Source organism: Labeo rohita, chromosome 18 (genome assembly GCF_022985175.1).
Source record: "Labeo rohita strain BAU-BD-2019 chromosome 18, IGBB_LRoh.1.0, whole genome shotgun sequence".
In the NCBI taxonomy this organism is placed as follows: domain Eukaryota; kingdom Metazoa; phylum Chordata; class Actinopteri; order Cypriniformes; family Cyprinidae; genus Labeo; species Labeo rohita.
In genome coordinates this window covers 33,262,921-33,269,619 of record NC_066886.1, presented here as the reverse complement: position 1 = coordinate 33,269,619, position 6,699 = coordinate 33,262,921, and positions in this window count along the sequence as shown.

Genomic DNA, 6,699 nt, shown 5'->3' with positions numbered 1-6,699 from the left:
TACTAGCATGATTAGCATGTTGCTAGCATGCTTCTAGCATAATTAACATATTACTAAGAAGGCGGGGCTTCGCAGCCATAATGAGCGTTGCGTTTTTCCCCACTCAAAACTATACAAATGACAAACATGGTGAAAAAACAGCATATGCTGGTAGGTATGTTTTGATGCTGGTTTAAGCGGGTCCTTAGCTGGTTTATGCTGGTCATGTTGCTGGTCAAGGACAACAGCTTCGAACATGGCTCAACCAATCAGAATCAAGGACCAGAACTTTCCGTTTTATAAAAAATATTCTTAAAATCAGAGTGTTTTACTTACCCCAGTAGCAGATAATTGTACTTATTTTAAGCCATCTGCACTTAATTTAGGTTTTTTTATTTTCCCCCCTGGAAACAAGACTAAATACCTTATGTCATTTTGCTTATCGGTTATGTCATCTAGTAAATGCGTCTTCATTTAAGAATCTTTAGATATTTTGACTAGAAACAAGACAAAAATACTAAATAAGATAGATAAGCCTTTTTTGCAGTGAAGATACTCAAGGTAGTAATTCCTTGGAGTATACAACGGTATAGTCATTCAGTGCCATATAAACGTTAATGCACTGTACAATGGTCCCACTACGATATGTTTTTGTGAGGTTTCAGCTCTGTTGCTGCTATTTTGTTAAGCATGGGGTCTGTATTTCCACAGAGGGGACTCTGAACGTCTGCCACACTCTGGATGTTTACAGGAGAGAAATACTTGGGTGTGATAAAGTTACAGGTTATATGCGGGGGGTTGTGTGTCATTGTGTGTCATGTTGCAGAAATCCATCTCTTTTCCTCTCTCTACCCATCGCTAATCATCTGTCTATTTTTCTCTCCGTTCCTGTCGTGCCGTGAGCTCTGCATGCGTGTGTTTTGTGTGTCCATGAGGTCAACATTTCCACCAACAGATGCTTGGATCAAGGGTGTGATGTTATCAAAATAAAAGGCTCTAAACAGTTGGCAGCGGGCCTGTGACATGCGTGTCTATTAGTCTTATTACCATCTGGATTTCTGTATTCTGTTTCTAGGGGCACTGAAGGTCCAGGCACTGTCAACCTGTTTACGTGCCCAGATGACGCATAAAAACAAGTCATCTTGGCTCATAAGGACATACATTTCGTATTGGGGAAGCTGCTAGTTTGCCGTGTTACAAGCTATGTGTAATTTAAAGCACAGTGATTTAACTAAACTAAACTGCTTATTTGCAGTATGTAGATAGATATGCCACAAGCTAATAATAAAAGTAGCAACACTGACGTTATATAACCAGTGATATAAAAAAATCATTACATTTGCAATTCCATTTGCTAATGCAAGGGTTTTAGAAATGAACACAACGTTAGCAGAATGCTTTCCATATGGGCCCACCAAAACATAGTAACAGCCTTACAAATATTTACCACAGAAACTATCACATCTGCCAAAGTAACACAGATACAATATTCTATGAAAAAAACTGTGGTGACTCATTATTAAAATTGAGGTATTAGTAGCTACTGTTATCAAAAAATTAGAAATTAATCAAAATGACATGGTGCATGCAGATCTTATATTAATTGTTTTTTGTTTTTTTTTAACATAAACTATACATTTTTAAAGGGGAAGGACATGAGGGTGAGTAAGCACTTTGTGTAGCTGTTATGCATTGGCATCAGAAATAGGTTGCCCTTTCGGGACCCTGATGATGACATCGGTGAATCATTCATTCGCAGAGGCTGCATCAGTTTGGTCTGTACCGGCCTGCACCAGCCCCTCGTTACAATTTTGACAGCTGTCGGTGATCTTGTCTAAATCATTAGGGATCAGAGAACACAAAGCTTTCAGCAGTGAATGAATCTTTAACTCCAAAGACGTGGAGTAAGTGCACGTATTCATGTTCCTCTCCTTCTCAGAAAGAAAGGTCATAACAACATCCCATACTCTAATATGCTGATAGCCTCAAGGTCATAAGGATTAGAGTTTTAGTCTTAAAGTGTTTGCGTCTATCTTTCAAAGCATGCCGCTGCTGCTGATAATGAATGACACATCACAGGTTTGGATGAGCACAGACTTTGACTGATTGATAGGTCCCCAAGAAACAGAGAGAACTTCTTCGAATGTAAGTGTTTTGGCGTATTTTTACTTCTCATCAGCTAGAACAAAGGTCACACACACACTGAGTTCACTTCATTTCAATATGCTCAGATTTGCATGATGCGTGTAGCAGATCAGCATTGTGCTTTCACACCAACAGAATAATTTTTTCTTTAATGAAAAAAAAAGATTAATAAGAACTTTTGGGTCACATGTCTTGGTTCAGATGTCTTGGAAGTTCTCTTCTGTGAAGGGCAAATGACAGATCAGCTGAAAGTAGAACTGTGTCGCCTGTTGTGCATTTTCAAAACAATATTAAAATTAATTTGAAACAAATCAACATCTGAATTATCCTGGAATGAATATGATTTTATTTCAGGCTGTAGATGTGATTTCACTCATAGTGTAAATAGGCCATTTATCTGCCATTCATTAAGATTTTTAGTTTAGCTTTTGGTGAAAAAGTGCAGGAGCTTTCTTAAAACAGCAAGCTCCAATCTGATTGGCTGGCTTTACTCAGTTTCTGAGACTTAAAGGAGTACACTTTAAAAAACAATTTGCTGAGTCAACTTAAAATAATTTGTAACCTGGCTGCTAAGTTCAGTTAACTCAAAAAAAATTTGTTCAACTTGAAATGTTCAATTATACTAAGTGACAACTTAGATATTTGAGTTGACTCAACTTAAAATTTTAAGGCAGCTGGGTTACTTACCCATCTGTTAAGTTTAGCAAACACAAATATCTAAGTTGTTACTTAGCACAACTTAACATTTCATTGACTAAACTTATTTTAGTTGACTGAACTTAAAATTTTAAGGCAGCAGGGTAACAAATTATTTTAAGCTGACTCAACAAATTGTTTTTTATTTTTTACGGTGTAGTTCACTTCAAAAACAAAAATTTGCAGACAATGTACTCACCCCGTTGTCATCCAAGATGTTCATGTCTTTCTTTCTTCAGTCGTAAAGAAATTATGTTTTTTTGATGAAAAATATGTAAGGAATGTTCCCCAAATGTAGTTTAAATGCAGCTTCAAAGGGCTCTAAACGATCCCAGCCGAGGAAGAAGGGTCTTATCTAGCGAAACGATTGGTCATTTGCTAAAAAAATGTACAATTTATATATTTTTTAACCTTAAACGCTCATCTTGTCTAGCTCTGCGTGAACTCTGTGTAATCCGGGTCAATACAGGTAGGGTATGTCAGAAAACTCCCATCTCATTTTCTCCTCCAACTTTAAAATCATCCTACATCGCTGCAGAAGTACCGACCCAGTGTTTACAAAGTGAATGTGTAAAGAAGGTCAAAGCCCTTTACAAAAAAGGTAAAACAGCGATGTAGGACGATCTTGAATTTGGAGGAGAAAATGAGGTGGGAGTTTTTAGACATACCCTAACCGTATTGACCCGGATTACACAGAGTTCAAGCAGAGCTAGACAAATGAGCATTTGAGGTTAAAAAGTATATAAATTGCAATTTTTTTCAGAAAATAACCGATTATTATGTAGATAAGACCCTTATTCGTCGTTTTTAAGCTGCTTTTAAACTGCATTTTGGAAGTTCGAATCAGAGAAGTCCACTTTATGGAGAGAAATCCTAAAATGTTTTCCCCAAAAAGCATAATTTCTTTACGACTGAAGAAAGACATGAATATTTTGGAAATTTTTGTTCTGGAAAGGAACTACTCCTTTAAGATGTACAAGTTTAAACCATAATTTGTAAAGTCGCGATGAAACAGACGTAGTGACAGATCTTTTGTTCTGTATTGTAGACTTGGTCCTCTGCATTGGACTTTGTGATGCAAACATTGCCAAAGTCCCTTTCAAAGATTGTCAGTTCACTCACCAGGCATATTTGCAAATGCAGCTGCAATGACACAATGACTACCAATTTTCAGAGTTTAGTTTGAGCCCTTAGTAACAAAGACATCATTTAGCATGCTTTAGATTTCACTTCATTCTCAGAGTTAGGTTTGATTTGAACATTTATGAAAAAAGCTGTTGACATTTGACATACCAGTCAGACAGTCTTTTAATCTCCAAGTGGATGGTTCTTCACCAGAATCCTAAGTGGACCAGATTCTTATGCTGACGTTCTAAAGCCTGACTTTGCAAGAATCGAGGATGATTGTGTAAGGGCAGGTTTGGGTCAGGGATTAGCTGTCTGAGCCTATAATATTGATGGTGACACTCTAGTAAGGACAGGTCTGAGGTCAGAGGTAGACGGCTCTTTCAGTTCAGATAGGAACTGGGGCCAGTGAATTGTGTGAAATACTTGTTGGCTGGATACTGGGTTACGTGATATAACACTGTTCTACTGTCTGTCTTGCCCGGGGACAGACATCACTGTCACAACATGTCCTTGTGTGCATTAGACTGCAGTCGAGTGCAGTTTGGGATACAACAGAATCTGGGTTTTCTGTGATGTAACTGGATTTGCACTCGCTAACCATGCAATTTATAAACAGGAATTAAGCAAGGGGACCAATAGAGGTAGCCAGTCCGGCTCCTTTAGCCTTTGGACAATCCCCTTTCAGAGAGAGAATGCTTGGCAGTCATGCCTGGGGAGGCTTTATCTTCTTCTGTTCCCTTTGGATGCCTGATTTGGTTGTTTGTTGTGAGTGTTCACTATTCCAGACAGCACTGCCATGTGATGCTGACACACCATAAGCTAGCAGCACATGCACTTCTGAACCAACACTGCCTATTGCTGTAATCATTTTAATTTAACCTTGGTATGCTATCAGTGTGACAGATGAGAACTGTCCAGTGTTTTAGATGTTTTTCTTTTTGTGCTTTAATAATTTGATTTGGTCTAGCTGCTGTTTCATTGTAGGGTTTGGACATTGTAAAGTCATCAGTATTCAGTTGAGCATATGTCAGTTGAGTGTTTTGCACTAGTCAGACCACGTTGTTGATGTATTTTTACATCTTCATCCTACCTGAGAATTCCAATACGCAAATATTTTTATAATGACATGGCCATCTGGAATGAAGAAGGGGAACACCAACTGCTCAACATGGTTCAAAATAGGAAGCAAGTGCTGCTTTGTTTATAGTTTGTATATCTGCAGTTCTAGTTTCTGTTTCCCTATTGAATGACAAATGTAGACTACTGCCACCAGCTGGTATAGACAGTGGTATAGACTCTCAGAACATATGTGTTGGTTGGTCATTGGCCATTGGTTATAGTGTTTGTGGTGTGTTCAGGTGCAGCATTTAGGCAACATAAAGCCAAGAACACAGTTGACTTTTATTGCCTTTATAATGTTGGTTTGGTGGGTCACAGGCTTACGACCCGCAGGCTGAAGAGGCTTCTCTTGGTATCTTAGGGCTTTGTGATGGAGGGTCTCAGTATCACTACTTTTTAGGTTGCCATAGAATTTAATGCCTTTTATTTTTTAAACTAAATACAGTGTGTGCAGTGCTAATTCTGCATTGCAGACATTATTTTGAGATTTTCATTGTACACATACGGTGCTGCTTGAAAGTTTGTGAACGCTTTAGAATTTTCTACATTTTTGCATAAATATAACACAAAACATCATCAGATTTTCACAGAAGTTATGAAAGTTGACAAACAAAAAAACTTTGTCATTTATTTATTGAGAAACATGATCCAGTGTTTTTTGCAAGTTGCAAAAGTATGTGAATCTTTGCTTTTAGGATCTGTCGTGACCCCTTTTTGAAGCAATAACCGCAGGTCACATATTTTGTAACCGCTGATCAGTCTTGCACAACAGCTTGTAGGAACTTTAGCCCATACAGAAACACTTGAGAAACCCTGTGATATTGGTGGGTTTCCTTCTATGAACTGCTTGCTTCAGGTCCTTCCACAACATTTCAATTGGATTAAGGTCTGGACTTTGATTCGGGCATTCCAAATTATTAACCTTGTTCTTCTTTAAACATTTTCTGGTATAATGACTTGTTTGCTTGCGATCATTGTCTTGCTGCATGACCCATTTTCTTCTAAGATTAAGTTCTGGGACAGATGTCCTGACATTTTCCTTTAGAATTTGCTGGTATAATTCAGAATTCATTGTTCCATCAATGACGGCAAGCCATTCTGGCAAAGCTGCAGCAAATGCAGCAAACCAGGCCCAAACCATGATACTACCACCACCAAGTTTAATGGATGGAATAAGGTTCTTATGCTGGAATAATGTGTTTTCTTTTTCAAAACATAACACTTCTCATTTAAACCAAAAAAGTTTTATTTTGGTCTCATCCATCAACAAAACATTTCTCCAGTAGCCCTCTGACTGGTACACATGATCTTTAGCAAACTGCAGGCCAACAGCAGTATTTTTTATTTTTATTTTTTTGGGAGAATTGTGGCTTTCTCCTTGCAACTCTGCCATTCATACCATGGTTGTTCATTGTTCTCCTGATGATGGACTCATGAACATTAATATTATCAATGTGAGAAAGGCCTTTATGTGCTTAAAAGTTACCCTGAGGATCTTTGCAACATTGCAGACTATTGCACGTCTTGCTTTGGAGTGATCTTTGTTGGTCAACCACTCCTAGGGAGGGTAATAGTGGTCTTGAATTTCCCTTATTTGTAAATAATCTGTCTGACTGTGGATTTGTGGAGTCC